Source organism: Macaca thibetana, chromosome 7 (genome assembly GCF_024542745.1).
Source record: "Macaca thibetana thibetana isolate TM-01 chromosome 7, ASM2454274v1, whole genome shotgun sequence".
NCBI lineage: Eukaryota > Metazoa > Chordata > Mammalia > Primates > Cercopithecidae > Macaca > Macaca thibetana.
In genome coordinates, this window is record NC_065584.1 from 106,911,381 (window position 1) to 106,925,445 (window position 14,065).

General features: G+C 44.3%; 1 pseudogene; it reads left to right on the forward strand.

Moving 5' to 3' along the window:
- Positions 1-1,820: 1,820 nt before the first annotated feature.
- LOC126960240 (uncharacterized) lies at positions 1,821-1,918 on the forward strand (annotated as a pseudogene).
- Positions 1,919-14,065: the final 12,147 nt, after the last annotated feature.

Consider the following 14,065-nt stretch of genomic DNA (forward strand, 5'->3'; position numbering starts at 1 on the left):
TTCATATTTCTTTAGAGGCAGCCCTCCTGCCCTAAGCAGGACCGTTTGTCATCCAGGCTTGCTGTACAGCTGTCACCCTGTCATGCCAGGGGACCCCTCAGCCTCACTCCTGATCTGCAGCTCCTATTTCCTGAACCCCACATCTTCCTCTGCATCGTGTACTGACTGGTTTTGGTGGAGTAAAGGCCCTTGGGAGGTAGATTTTTTTGAAATCTTGCATCTCTGAAAATGCTTCTATTTTTTGCTCCTCTTACCTGATAGTTTAATTTTTCAAGTTCAAATCTCAAACTATCTTCATTAGACAATCTGAAAACACTTCCACTACAAAGCACCTAAAAATGCTGGATAAAATAGAACAAAATCATTTAAACACACAGTCAAGCATCCAAGAAAATAGGTAAAAGCCCCAGAGGCTAGGAGAAAACTAAACTCTGGGACCTAGAGTCTATGAGCGACGTGGCACAGTTCTAGGGAGGTTGCCATCTCAATAACCTAGAAGTTTGGTTTTCGTTTACAGCAAGTTAGAAAAAATAGGCTTTGAGTTTACTGGATGCAGAAAATGGAAAGTGACATCTCTGCAGAGAGCTGAGGCTTTTAAAGGTGATGTGGGGATAAAAGGGTGAACTAGCAAGACTATATGTCTTGGCCTGGGCTTAAAGTAGGGGGAAAACTCTTGCTTGTTAATTTGTGGTCACTGTATACCATTGTTTGAGATTTGAGTTTCTGCTACCAGCACATTCTGGAAGAAATGACTCCCCTTACCCATCTGATTCTTCTGGCCATACATAGCACCTTTTGCTGATGTCTGGCTTAGGTTAAAATGTGTTGTCTGTAGCTGTGGATTAGGAGAATGTTTCTCAGAGTGTAGGCTAGAGACTACTTGTATTGGAATCTCTGGGGAACTTGTTAAAGATTCAGATTCTTAGGCCTTACCCTAGAGCTAACAAATCAGAACATCCGGGAGACTACATTTTTAACAAGTTTCCCAAGTAGTCCTTGGACACCTTAAAACTTGAGGCCTCTTGATTAAAGCCAAGCTTAGTGACTCTTAGAGGGCCTTTGCTTTCAAAGCTCAGCAGGTCAGTGGAGGAACTGACTGGAGCTGGTCCTGGACTGATCAAGTACACACTTGATCTCAGCCAAATCACAGAGAAGTGATGAACCGACCAAGTATAAAGAGGCTCCAAACAACGTGCACGCACCCAGCACCTGGCCCTTTCACTTTTAGGCATTGGTGCTCTGGAGAAACTCCTGAGCATGTGCACAAGGCGAGCAGTACAAGGATATTCACTACAACGTGGTTTATAGTAGTGAAACAACTCGGTGGCCCATTAGTGAGATGAAAAATTGTGGTATGGTCAATACTCTAACAGTGAAAATGAATGACCAAATGTATAAAAATCAGTGGATTTCAAAAACTTAATGTTAAGTGAAAAAAACATGTAAGGATATTATTTACATAAACTTTAAATTTTTATAAAGTAACTATCTATTGTTTATAGGTAAAATATATAAATATGGGCTGACTATGCCCCAATTTCAGGAGAGTGATTGCTTCTAGAGATGGAGAGAGAGGACCAGGACTGTGGAGGGGATTTCAATTTTGTTTTTTTAAAAAAGAAGCATATTTTCTGCCCACCCCCTAACCTCACCTCAATTTTTGTCAGTTACTGTTCTTACAGGGTAAACATTTATAAAATTTACATTTTATTTTGTAACTCTAAGTTTTCTATGTTTTGCCTATAGTTGTTTCAAAAATTAAAAACTTTAAAATAGTATTTCAGCTTTGTGACTATGTAAATATTACTAACTAAATAACCAATTGTTACAGCTCTTTTAGAATTTGTCTAGCAGGTTTTCTGTTTTTTTGTTTTTGTTTTTTGGGTTTTGTTTTGTTTTGTTTTACTGAAAAACCCCCATGGAAAAAAAGAGCCAATTAATATGATTGAATATTAATAAATGTAAATCCTCATGCCATTTGAACTGTTGGTCTAAAGAAATCCTTTTGGGCATCCAAAAATGATGAATCCTGTTAATCTCTTGCCGGCTTCTTTCACTTCTTTGGGGTTTCAATTTCTTGTATCCCATGTTGTCCTTTTCCTTGGACTCTCCTTTAATTTTTGCTGGAAAATGTGTTTGAATAATTTTGTCATCCAAGGAATATGAACAGTAAATGTTCCGAGTTCTTGCATGTCTGAAAATGCCCTATGATTGCCTTTAGAAATAACTGGTACTTTGGCAGGGTTTAGATTGTACCAAGCTTTTCTTCCTTGCTAACTATGAGGATGTTATATTACTCATTGTTGTCCAGGATCCAATGTTGTTCATGTCAGGTGAAAGTTCTGTTTCTTCTTCTTTCTAGGAAATCCCCAAGATTTTAGGATTTCCCATTTATATTTGGAGTTGTGAAATTGTGCCAAGATGTGTCTGGATTTTAATTTAATTTGACAAATCTTTACTGATGGCTCCAGGTTGCAAGGCAATGTTCAAGGTGCTGGGCTTCATTAAGGAGCAAATAAAAGATTCCTGCCCCCCTGGAACTTACATTCTAGCAGGAGAGACAGGTCATAAATAATATGCATAATGCATAAGACAATTATATAGTGTGCTAGTATTATATAGTGCTATCAAAAAAAGGAATAAATAGAGTAAGGAGAACTGGGAATGCTAGTGAGGGAAGTTTAATCTTATTATTATTATTATTTTTTTTTTTTGAGGCAGGGTCTCACTGTGTTGCCCCAGGCTGGAGTACAGTGGTGCAATCATAGTTCACTGCAGCCTCGACCTCCCAGGCTTGAGCGATCCTCCAACCTCAGGCTTCTGAGTAACTGGGACTACAGGTGTGCAACACCATGCCTAGCTAATTTTTAAATTTTTTGTACAGATGGAGTATCACCATATTTCCCAGGCTAGTCTTGAAACTCTGGGCTCAAGTGATCCTCCTGCCTTAGCCTCCCAAAGTGCTGGGATTATAGGCGTCAGACACCATGCCTAAGACTTTAACCCTTTTACCTTAATTTTGTTCAGTGAACACTTTCAGTCTTAAAGACTCACATATTTCTTGAGCTTAAGAAAATATTCCGTGACTTCTTTGCGTATTTTCTCTCTTTCATTTTCCCTGTTCTTTCCTAATCAGACAGATGCTGGATCTCTGTGTCTGTCCTTGGCACTCTCTTATGTTTGCTGTCTCTTTGTTTTTCTTGTTCTACATTCTGATATTCCTTGATTCCAGGTCAACTGCTTGATCTTTTGCTGTATCCAATTTATTATTTGGTCCACTTATTGAGTGTTCCCTATTGCAATCCCACTTTTAATTCCCAAGAATCTTTTCTTGTTCTTTGCTTGTTCCTTTCCCATAGTCACCTCTTCTCAGTTCTTGAATGCAGCATCTTCTCAAATTACTCTGAAGATAGTGACCACAATTTTTATAAAGTCTTTCTTTTCTAAACTATCCCTGTTTCCTCCAAGGTCAATTTTTCTATTGGTCCAACTTGGATCTTCTCTTCCATGCTGTTGGTTTTCCTAATATATTTGCAATCTTTGGTTTTCTGTTTACGTTGATGAATAAAGGACTATGTTCATTAGTATGGTAGTTTCCATGAGTGTCTTTGCAGAGATGTGTAAGTCACTGTTAGGCCCCTTCCTTGGCTGACAGAATCATCTGAGGGTTATTTGTAAGTAGGTGGGGCCTATCAAAAGAGAGAACCCCTTTTAGGATTTTTAGGATGTCTGGATGAGAAGCAAACAGTCAGGTTAGAGACATTCACAGTAGTTCACGGGGGCTTTACCCTCTATTGAGGGGTAGGTCTCTTTAGTATTTCAAACTGGGGTCTGCTTCATTCTCAAGCCCTATACCCCGCTTCAAACACTCCATGAGCCACCCTGGGCAACAGAACAAGATCTCATCTCTACAAAAAATTAAAAAATTAGCCAGGTGTGGTGGTGCAAGTCGGTAGTCCAAGACTCTGGAGGTTGAAGTGGGAGGATCACTTGAATTCAGAAATTTGAAGCTGCAGTGAGCTATGATTGCACAACTGCACTCCCACCTGGGTGACATAGCAAGACCCTGTCTCTAAAAAGCAAAACAACAACAACAAAAAACACTCCTTAGGAAGTTTGCCCACTTTCTTTAAAAAGCAGTTTTCCTGATTAATCTTGAGCATGAAAGCCATTGCTTCTAGCTATTACATGTTCATGCAGAGAAGAGGATAAGAGCTGACTATCTGAGCTGTTCTCAGTGTTGTTCCTGAATGATCATCCAAAGTCTCCTTCTACTCTTTGCATTTGTTGACTCTGAGCTTGGACCTATCTCCCTTAGGAAGAATTTTGGTGCTTCAGTCGTAATCCTCTATTCTTTCTCCATTGCTGTTTTGTATTTTTCAGTTATCTACTGCTGCATAACCACCCCAAAATTTAGTGGCTTAAAACATTTTTAAAAATGTATCATTTCTCATGGTTCTGTGGGTTGATTATGCAGTTGTTTTGCTTTATTTGGTGTTGAAAGATTCATAATGACACCCTCCCATGGCTAATTTTTAGTGATACCTACCGGCTGGGATCTCAATTCAGGTTGTCAGCCAGGGACCTTAGTTCTTCTCCATGTTAGCCTTTCCACATGGCTGGTTGAGCTTCCTGACAGCATGGTGGCTTAGGTTCCACGAAGGTGCTTTCTAAGAGGATTAAACCCTAATGTACAAGCAGTTTTATAAGCCTCTGCTTACATTTCCTAATGTCTCATTGGACAAAACAAATTACATAGCCAAGTTCAAAGTCAAGTGGTAGGAGAGATGTGGTTTATTAGGGGCACCCAAAGTAACAGCACAATCTTCTATGTATCCTTCACATTTTCTGGTCTACTAGTAGAACCCTTTCCTGTTCTCAAGTACTGTGTTTTTTCTTCTTTAAAAAATGAAACAGAGCTGAGATTGGTGGTGCACACCTGTAGTCCCAGATACTCAGGAGGTTGAAGTGGGAGGATTGCTTGAGCCCAAGAGATCAAGGTTAGCCTGGCAAACATAGCAAGACCCTGTCTCTAAAGGGAAAAAAATGTGTGTGTGCATGTATGTGTATGTATGAGAAAAACACACCTAGCAACAGTCTGGATACTACAGCAACATTGGGTTTTGATTTAGTCCTTGTTCTAATTCACCTTTTTCATACAGAATGTCAAATTATCCATTTCTTTGCTTGTCAAACCATTACATTTTATCCTTACCTATCAATATATAATATTTCTTCTCTCTTGTCAGCCACTATAACTTCACGCTCCCTCTTGCCTCATTTGTATTCAAGCTTTATTATATGAAATCATATTAATAGAGCATTGCTTGAAGGATATTTACCAATTCCCTTTGATCAGAGCTGGCAGATAGATTCAAGTTGGCGTGGGAGAAAACCCTATTAATGAGTACAGTTGGAAAGGATTATGAGGCAATGTCCAGTCTCAGCGGGAAAAAGTTCAATGATCATTTGGTGATGTTTGTCCTGGGCTTTGACTAGAAGTGATGGTGTGGGTGCCAAGAAGGTATTTTCATCCCTGTTCCCAGATATTGTAAAATATATCACTGAAAACAAGCCAGAACTTCAGAAAGTTGTTTGTCTGTATATAATTGTTTTGACCACTTAAGTGTCCTGTGTGGCACTTGACAATATGCCAATCACCTGCCTTGAGGATGTTCTGAGAGACAATTGTTCAGAATTTGATTCTATATTCATTGCAGAAGTGGTGCTGAGGAGAAACTATATGACATGGTGTTCCCTTTAAGAGGAGCCAGGGAAGAGTTTTTCTGCGCAACGGATCTGTTTTTACCTTATGGACACTGTGAATGTTATAACTGATTATGTTTCCCTCCTTGCTTTGGTTGCTAGGAAACCCAGGACAAAATTGCAGACCTCCTCTGGCAACTGCACAAGACCTTTGAAAAACATTTGACATGCTAACTTTATCTCTCCCATCATTTTATTTTCATATCACTCTTTTTTCTTCAGAACTCCTTCCTTCCCTCTCAATTTCCTTCCCTTCTTTTCCCCCTGCTTTCTTTCTTCATCTCTCCTTTCCCCTCTTCAGTTAACATTAATTGTGCATCTGCTGTATGCCTGGCACTGTGTTAGGGGTTGGACTCACAGTCACCTTTACCTTCCCCCCTCCCAAACCCATGTTAATAATTGCAGCCCTAGTCACAGCACTTGGGGTTACTGGAAAGACTTAGGGAGATTCATGCATCAATAGATTCTTCCAGAGTTTTTTTTCGGGTGAGCTGGGCCCTCCCTGATTTCTTCTTCAGAGAGGATCCTAGTGACCTACACACTAAGCACATCTCCTTGCCCTGGTCTCTCTCAGATCATTTGTTCTGTCCCTATACACCCCATAGATCAATCTGAATGTGCCTCTTGCACATTCATCTAGAGTAGGTAGCCTTTCATAAGTACACAAACACAACTTTTATCAAAAAGATTTTTTTAAAAAGGAGAATGGAAGCATGTGATGAGGGGAAGAGAGTGAATGTTCAGGAGCTGGGGGCTAAAGAGTGAAAGCGGGGCCGACTTCCACTTTACTTTTCCTGAAGATCATTAATCTGCCCAGCCCCACTCTTCCATTGTTCCTGCTTCAATGTGACCAAGCTCCTCAAAGTTCTGCTTTCACTTCCCCTCTGTGGCAGAAACAGGCGTGGTAAGGTGGGGGCTTTGCATTTAATTCCCGATTAGTCAGTTAAGTCAGTGATGTTTGAATTTGCATTATAAAACACTGTGTCTTTCTCAGGTAATTGGCATTGTACAGCCTCTGTGTTTCTATTTTTGTTTCCAGGAAGCTTGGAGTCAAATTTGATGCTTTGTCACAGCTGCAATATTAGCCTTTATGGCTTGCAAGATCAATGCTCCTTAAAAAGCAGAAAACAAAAATCAAAAAACATCTTTATTGTTTGAATGACTTTTTTTTTTTTTTCTTTTGAGACGGAGTCTTTCTTGCTCTGTTGCCCAGTTTGGTGTGCAATGATACGATCTTGGCTCACTGCAGCCTCTGCTTCCAGGGTTCAAGTGATTCTCAAGCCTCGGCCTCCCAAGTAGCTGTGATTACAAGTGTGTGCCACCATGGCCAGCTAATTTTTGTATTTTTAGATTTTTAGTAGAGATGGGGTTTCTCCATGTTGGCCAGGCTGGTCTCGAACTCCTGACCTCAAATGATCCACCCACCTGGGCCTCCCAAAGTGCTGGGGTTACAGGTGTGACCCACCACACCCAGCCTGAATGCCTTTTTAAAAAGCCATATACAACGCTTTTTCAAACAATAATTTTGGAATTGACCTACACTGAGCAGAAGTTCAGACCTTAGTCTCCTGGGCAATGAGTCAAATGATTAAATCAAAGCATGTCCAAACACCATTGTCTAAGGTACTGGGCATGGAGCTTTGCTGGGGGTCAGCTGTGATATCATGAGTCTAGCTACTTTAAGTCAGAAGATGTGAATTCCAGTTTGCCCTGCGTCTTCTTAGCCATTTGAATTTGGCAAGTCATCTAACTTCTTTGAGCCCCAGTTTCTTTCTTTCTCTCTTTCTCTCTTTCTCTCTTTCTCTCTTTCTTTCTCTCTCTCTCTCTCTCTCTCTCTCTCTGTCTCATCTTTTTGAGACAGAGTCTCGCTCTGTCACCCAGACTGGAGTGCAGGGGTGCAATCTCACTCACTGCAAGCTCCGCCTCCCGGGTTCACGCCATTCTCCTGCCTCAGCCTCCCGGGTAGCTGGGACTACAGGCGCCCGCCACCACACCCAGCTAATTTTTTTTGTATTTTTAGTAGAGGTGGGGTTTCACTATGTTGGCTAGGATGGTCTCTATCTCCTGACCTCATGATCCGCCCGCCTCGGCCTCCCAAAGTGCTGGGATTACAGCTGTGAGCCACCGCAACTAGCCCAGCCCGTTTCTTCATCCATAAATGGCTCTATGTTCTTCAGACAGCAGTTGTGAGAATTACAGGAGATAGAATTGATGGAATTACTGTTCAATCTACAGAATACTGTATTGTCACAAAATCAGATTATATTTGTTGGGTTTATGACTTACCCCAAAACCCAGGGAAGTTTCCTGTGAAAACTTCTTCCGAACTACAAGCATTCCAACCACTCTCATTTTCAGCATCGAGAGAAACTGTTGTCAACAAAAATCATGTAATCTCCGATACATACATCACAATACCTCAAACATTGCCATGTCGCTTGGGTCCCTTGTGGGCTCTAAGGGAGCAGGTCTCAGTGTTGGGCTGTTGGATGTTTCTGTTATCAAGTTCAGATCCCCATGGCTGTTCTGCTGGTGGCAAGACTCACCAAACCCTCTGAAGTGGCTTCTGTTCACCATTCTCTTTGGCTCTCTCCTCTTCCTGGGACATTGAATTCATTTCCTTTGTTTTAAGCCCCACCTCTATGCTAATGACCCCCAAACTCTCTGTAACTTGTGCCTCTCTTGGTGCCGCAGATGAGTACCCAAACAGTTGACAGCTATTCCTGGGAGCCCCTGGGTACTGAAAACCCAACATGTCCACAACCAAAATCATCTATAGTGCCCTCCTCCCAGCCATCTCCAATTCCTATCCAGATCTTTCACACCTGCGTCCTCTTTTTCTCCTCTTCCCTCTCACTGCCATTACCTTGGTTCAGGGCCCATCCTCTCTTGACAGGACAATTGTAGGAGCCTCCTAATTATTCTTTCTGCCTCCTATCCCTCTTCCTTGTAAACCATGGTCCATGCCAGCTACCAGACAGAGCTTTAAATATGCTACTCTGATCAAGTCCATCCTTCCTCTCACTTATACGGTTTATTTTTTTAGTTTTCAGAGATGGGGTCTCATTCTGTTGCCCAAGCTGGAATGCAGTAGCGCAATCATGGCTCACTGCAGCCTCGACCTCCTGGGCTCAAGTAATCCTCCCACCTCAGCCTCCAGAGTAGCTGGGACTATAGGTGCATGCCACCACACCTGGCTAATTTTTTGGCGGGGCGGGGTAGAGATGAGGTCTCATTATGTTGCCCAAGCTGGTCTCCAACTCCTGGCTTCAAGTGATTCTCCCACCTCAGCCTCCCAAAGTGCTGGGATTACAGGCATGAGCCACCATGCCTGGCCTCATATACAAGTCATTTAAGATTTATAATCTTCTCTGAGATTGAGCCCCTGATCTCTCTCCATCTTCACCTCCTGCCAGCCCCCCAGCACATGACATCCCAGTATTTCCAACCAGCATAAATTACTTGCACTTCATAAAGTGGCAAGCTTTCTCACACATTTCTTTCTGCCTTTAACATGTTGTGTCTCTGTTGCCTGGAAGGCCCAACCTCTTCCGTGTCTGTTTGGCCAGCTTCTACTTGTTCTTCAAGGCTGATCTAAAGCCTCACTTCCCTCTGAGGCTTTTCTTGGATCCTCCAGACCAAATTTGCTGTTTCCTATAGCAATTGGCTTATATATTTTTATTGCATTATATGGTAATTGTTTACATGTCTTTCTCTCTCATATTAGTCTGTGGTCTTCTTGGGCAATTTGTAATTCATCTTTGTATGCTCACTTCTTAGAATAATGATGGAAACACGGCAGACTCTCTGAGGATGTTTGTTGATAAAATGAAATGATTAGTGATGTAATTATCATATCTATTTTTACAATAGTAAAATGGCACAACTGAAGCCAGGTCAGTATGACAGGAGGTCTAGAGCTGCCATGTCCAATACAGAAGCCACTAGCCACATGTGGCTGTTGAGCACTTGAAATATGACTAGTCTGAGTTGAGATGTACTATGTCAAACACACATGGGATTTTGAAGACTCGGAATGGAAAAAGATTATGAAGTATCTCATTAATATATTTCATGTTGATGACTTGTTAAAATGATAATCTTTTTGATATATTGGGCTAAATAAAATATATTATAAATTAATTTTACTGTTTCTTTAAACCTTTTTGATGTGGCTACAAGAATATTTAAAATTATACATGTGGCTGGGCGCAGTGGCTCATGCCTGTAATCCCAGCACTTTGGAAGGCCGAGTTGGGCAGATCACTTGAGGTCAGGAGTTCAAGACCAGCCTGGGCAACATGGAGAAACCCCATCTCTACCAAAAATACAAAAAATTAGCCAGGTATGGTGGCGCACACCTGTAATCCCAGCTACTTGGGAGGCTGAGGCACAAGAATTGCTTGAACCAGGGAGGTAGAGGCTGCAGTGAGCCAAGATCACACCACTGCACTCTAGCCTGGGCAGCAGACTGAGATTAGGTCTTGATAAAAAATTAATAAATAAAAATAAAATAAAATAATACATGTGACTCACATTTGTGGCTCACAGTATATTTCTGTTGAGCAATAATGATCTAGAGTATTCATTCACTGAACAAATTTTTTTTTTTTTTTTTTTGAGACAGAGTCTTGCTCTATCACCCATGCTGCAGTGCAGTAGCATGATCTCTGCTCACTGCAACCTCCGCCTCCTGGGTTCAAGCGATTCTTGTGCCTCAGCCTTCTGAGTATCTGGGACTACAGGCACATGCCACCATGCCCGATTAATTTTTGTATTTTTAGTAGAGATGGGGTTTTACCATGTTGTCTAGGCTGGTCTCAAACTCCTGACCTCAAGTGATCTGTCCGCCTCGGCCTCCCAAAGTGCCGAGATTACAGGCTGAACTACTGTGCCTGGCCTACAAATATTTCTTGAGTACTTCTATGTACTGGGCATTAATCTAGATGATGGGACTGGAACAATGAATGAGCCAGAGAAGGTTCCCAATCTTGAGGAGCTTCCATTATCATGGAGGAGAGATCCAGACCAGTATACAAAGGTGTGAGCCAGATAATTTTAGATAGTAAAAGCACTCTGAATCAAATAAAGCAGGGCGCTTGATAGGCCAAAGTGCAGGAGGGCGGTCAGGTAAGGCCTTCTACAGCAGCTGAGTCAACTGAGGTCAGAGGCAGGAATCAGAGGGAGGAGACTAGAACATATTTAGATGAAAGGCAGTATAGACCAAAACTAAGAGGAGGTGCAGATGGGGAGGAGCAAACAGATTTGAGTGATATTTGGAATGTCACATTGGTAGAATTGTGTAACCAAAGGAATTCCGGAGAGGTGGGAACTGATGGCTCCCAGGCTTCTGGCTTGGGTGAGTGGGTGAATCGTGGTGCCACCAGATGAGATAAAGCAGAAGTGTGTCTTGAGGAAATGAGGAATTCCGTTCTGACATTGTGAGGTGCCACCGGGATGCCCAGGCAGCCATGCTAAGGGAATAACAGGTCAGGGCTTGTTATTTGGGATCTAGCATCATAGACGTGGCCATTAAAACCGAGTGTGTCTGAGAAAGAAACGAGAGAAGATGGTAGGCAAAAGAGGACACTCAGGGCTGGGTGCAGTGGTTCACACCTGTAATCCCAGCACTTTGGGAGACGGAGGCAGGTGGATTGCCTGAGTTCAGGAGTTTGAGACCAGTCTGGCCAACATGGTGAAACCCCATCTATACTAAAAATACAAAAATTAGCCGGGAATGGTGGTGGGCACCTGTAATCCCAGTTCCCTGGGAGGCTGAGGCAGAATTGCTTGAACCCGGCAGGGGGCAGGGCAGAGGTTGCAGTGAGCCAAGATCGCGCCACTTCACTCCAGCCTGAGTGAAAGAGCGAGACTTTGTCTCAAAGATGAACAAACAAAAAACAAAACAAAACAAACAAACAAAGAAACAGGACACTCAGGTTCAGGGAGCAGATTTCTGAATTGGAAGATACTTGAGCATGTGTCTAGGTTGAGGGGAAGGATCCAGGGCAACCAGAGGGGTTCACTTATCCCAAAAGCCAGGGAAGGTTCCTATGAAAAACTCTTCCCAACTACAAGAATTCTGACCACTCATATTTTCAGCATTAAGAGAGAAACTGTTGTCAACAAAAAAATCATGTAATTCCCAATATGTATATCACAATACCTTGAAGCTTTGCCATGTCACTTGAGTCTCTTGTGGGCTCTGAGGGAGCAGCTCTGAGAAGGTGAGATTGATCCAACAAGGTTGGGTATTGATGGAAGGGACAGGCTGGCTTGGGAACCTGGCTGAGAGATCAGAGGTATAGGAGGAGGTGTCTCTTGTCAGAGAGGAAGCAGGAGTTTAAGGAGAGTGGTAAAGGTTGGGGTGGAAGAGGGTGATGTGCAGGTAACAGGTGAGGACACCTCTTGGAGAAACTTTTGATATGTCACAGTGTGGGCCAAGGCTTTATCATTATGCACTCAGAGTTGGAGAAGCCTTCAAGAAGAACTAAGACGAGGGATTAGGAGAACTGACTTTTGAAAAGCGGAGTGGCCCTGGTGCAGGCCCTAGCCTCCTTGTGGCTCATTTTCCTCATGTTTAAAATGAGCCAAATGGTCTTTTAGAGGCCAGGTGCGGTGGCTCACACCTGTAATCCCGGTACCTTGGGAGGCCGCAGAGGGAGGATCATGTAAGCCCAGGAGTTTGAGACTAGCCTGGGCAACACAGTGAGACCCTGCCTCTACAAAGAAGAGGTGGCGTGAGACTGTAGTCCCAGCAGCTAGGGAGGCTAAGCTGGGAGGATGGGTTGGCCTGGGGAAGTGGGGACTGCAGTGAGCCCTGATCTCTCCACTGCCTCCAGCCTGGTTTGCAGAGTGAGACTCTGTCTTAAAAAAATAAAAATAGGCCAGGCACGGTGGCTCACGTCTGTAATCCCAGCACTTTGGGACACCAAGGCGGGGGATCACGAGGTCAGGAGATCGAGACCACGGTGAAACCCCGTCTCTACTAAAAATACAAAAAATTAGCCGGGCGTGGTGGCGGGCGCCTGTAGTCCCAGCTACTCCGGAGGCTGAGGCAGGAGAATGGCGTGAACCCGGGAGGTGGAGCTTGTAGTGAACAGAGATCGCGCCACTGCACTCCAGCCTGGGCGACAGGGGGAGACTCTGTCTCAAAAATAAATAAATAAAATAAAAATAAAAATAAACCCCTCAAATGGCAACAGCAAAAACACCTAAATGGTCTCTTAAATTCCCTGGAAGTTGTAAGGACAGTAAGTACATGCCGGTACCTCCCTCGGTTGCTTGAGCTGTTCTCCTCCTGGAACTCACTGCCCTTCAGAAAGCCAGCTCGAGTAGTCAGCACACTTGACACACAATATTTTCCATACCAGTAGGCATCTATCATTCAGAGGGAGAGGCTTATCTTCCAGTCTTTGTATCCTGCAGGGCCCAGTGCAGGCTGGCTGGTGGCAACCTGGCCTCCAGGAATGCTTCCTGGAGTAGCAATGAATGGCGCTGCAGTCGCTTAGAAAGTCTCGGCATTTATGTCCATTTCAATTTAAAAAAAAAAAAAAGAGAGAGAGAGAGAAAAGAAAAAAAGGAATTGCAGGAGATGGTATAGTGAGCAGCGGAGGATAACGCGCTTCGTAGGTATGAACTCAGTTAACCCCACGGTCACACTATGAAGTGGGTTATCCCCATTTCCCAGATAAGGGAAAAGACAGAGAGGTTAAGTAATTTGACCAAAGTCAACAGCTGGTGAGTGGAGAGCCAGGGTTTAAAAACCGGATTCCGGCTCGGTGCAGGGGCTGTGCCTGCTGCCCGCGGATGGCTGCTGGAGCCGAGAGGTTCCGAGGTTTCCGGGGCATTTTGTCCTTTCCCACTTCTGGGCCGTGGGCTCCCCCATAGACGATCCCGTGGGCCCTTCCTCCTCTGACACCCCGGGCCCGCAGCTCAACCCCGCGCCTCTCCAGCTCGTCGATGACCGGTTCCCGCCATGCCCCGGGCCCTCCCTCGGAGAGCGCGCAACCAGGGGCACCTGTCCCCCCGCAGGGGTGTCGCCGCCCCTCGGCGCCGCCGGGCGCTCGGCGCTGAGCCCTGGCGCCCCTGGCAGAAGCACTGCGAGGACGCCTCCCGGGACTGCACCGCGGCCCTGCGCACTCGGGGAGGCGAGGCCGGGCGCGGGGGGCGGCTGCGGGCTGGGAGGGCGCGCCGAGGGGACACCGCTGAGGGGACGCCGCTGAGGGCGCGGCGCGCGGAGCGCGGCTGGGGCGCCTCGAAGGGCAAGCGCCGAGGGGGCGCGGGCGCCGCCGGAAGC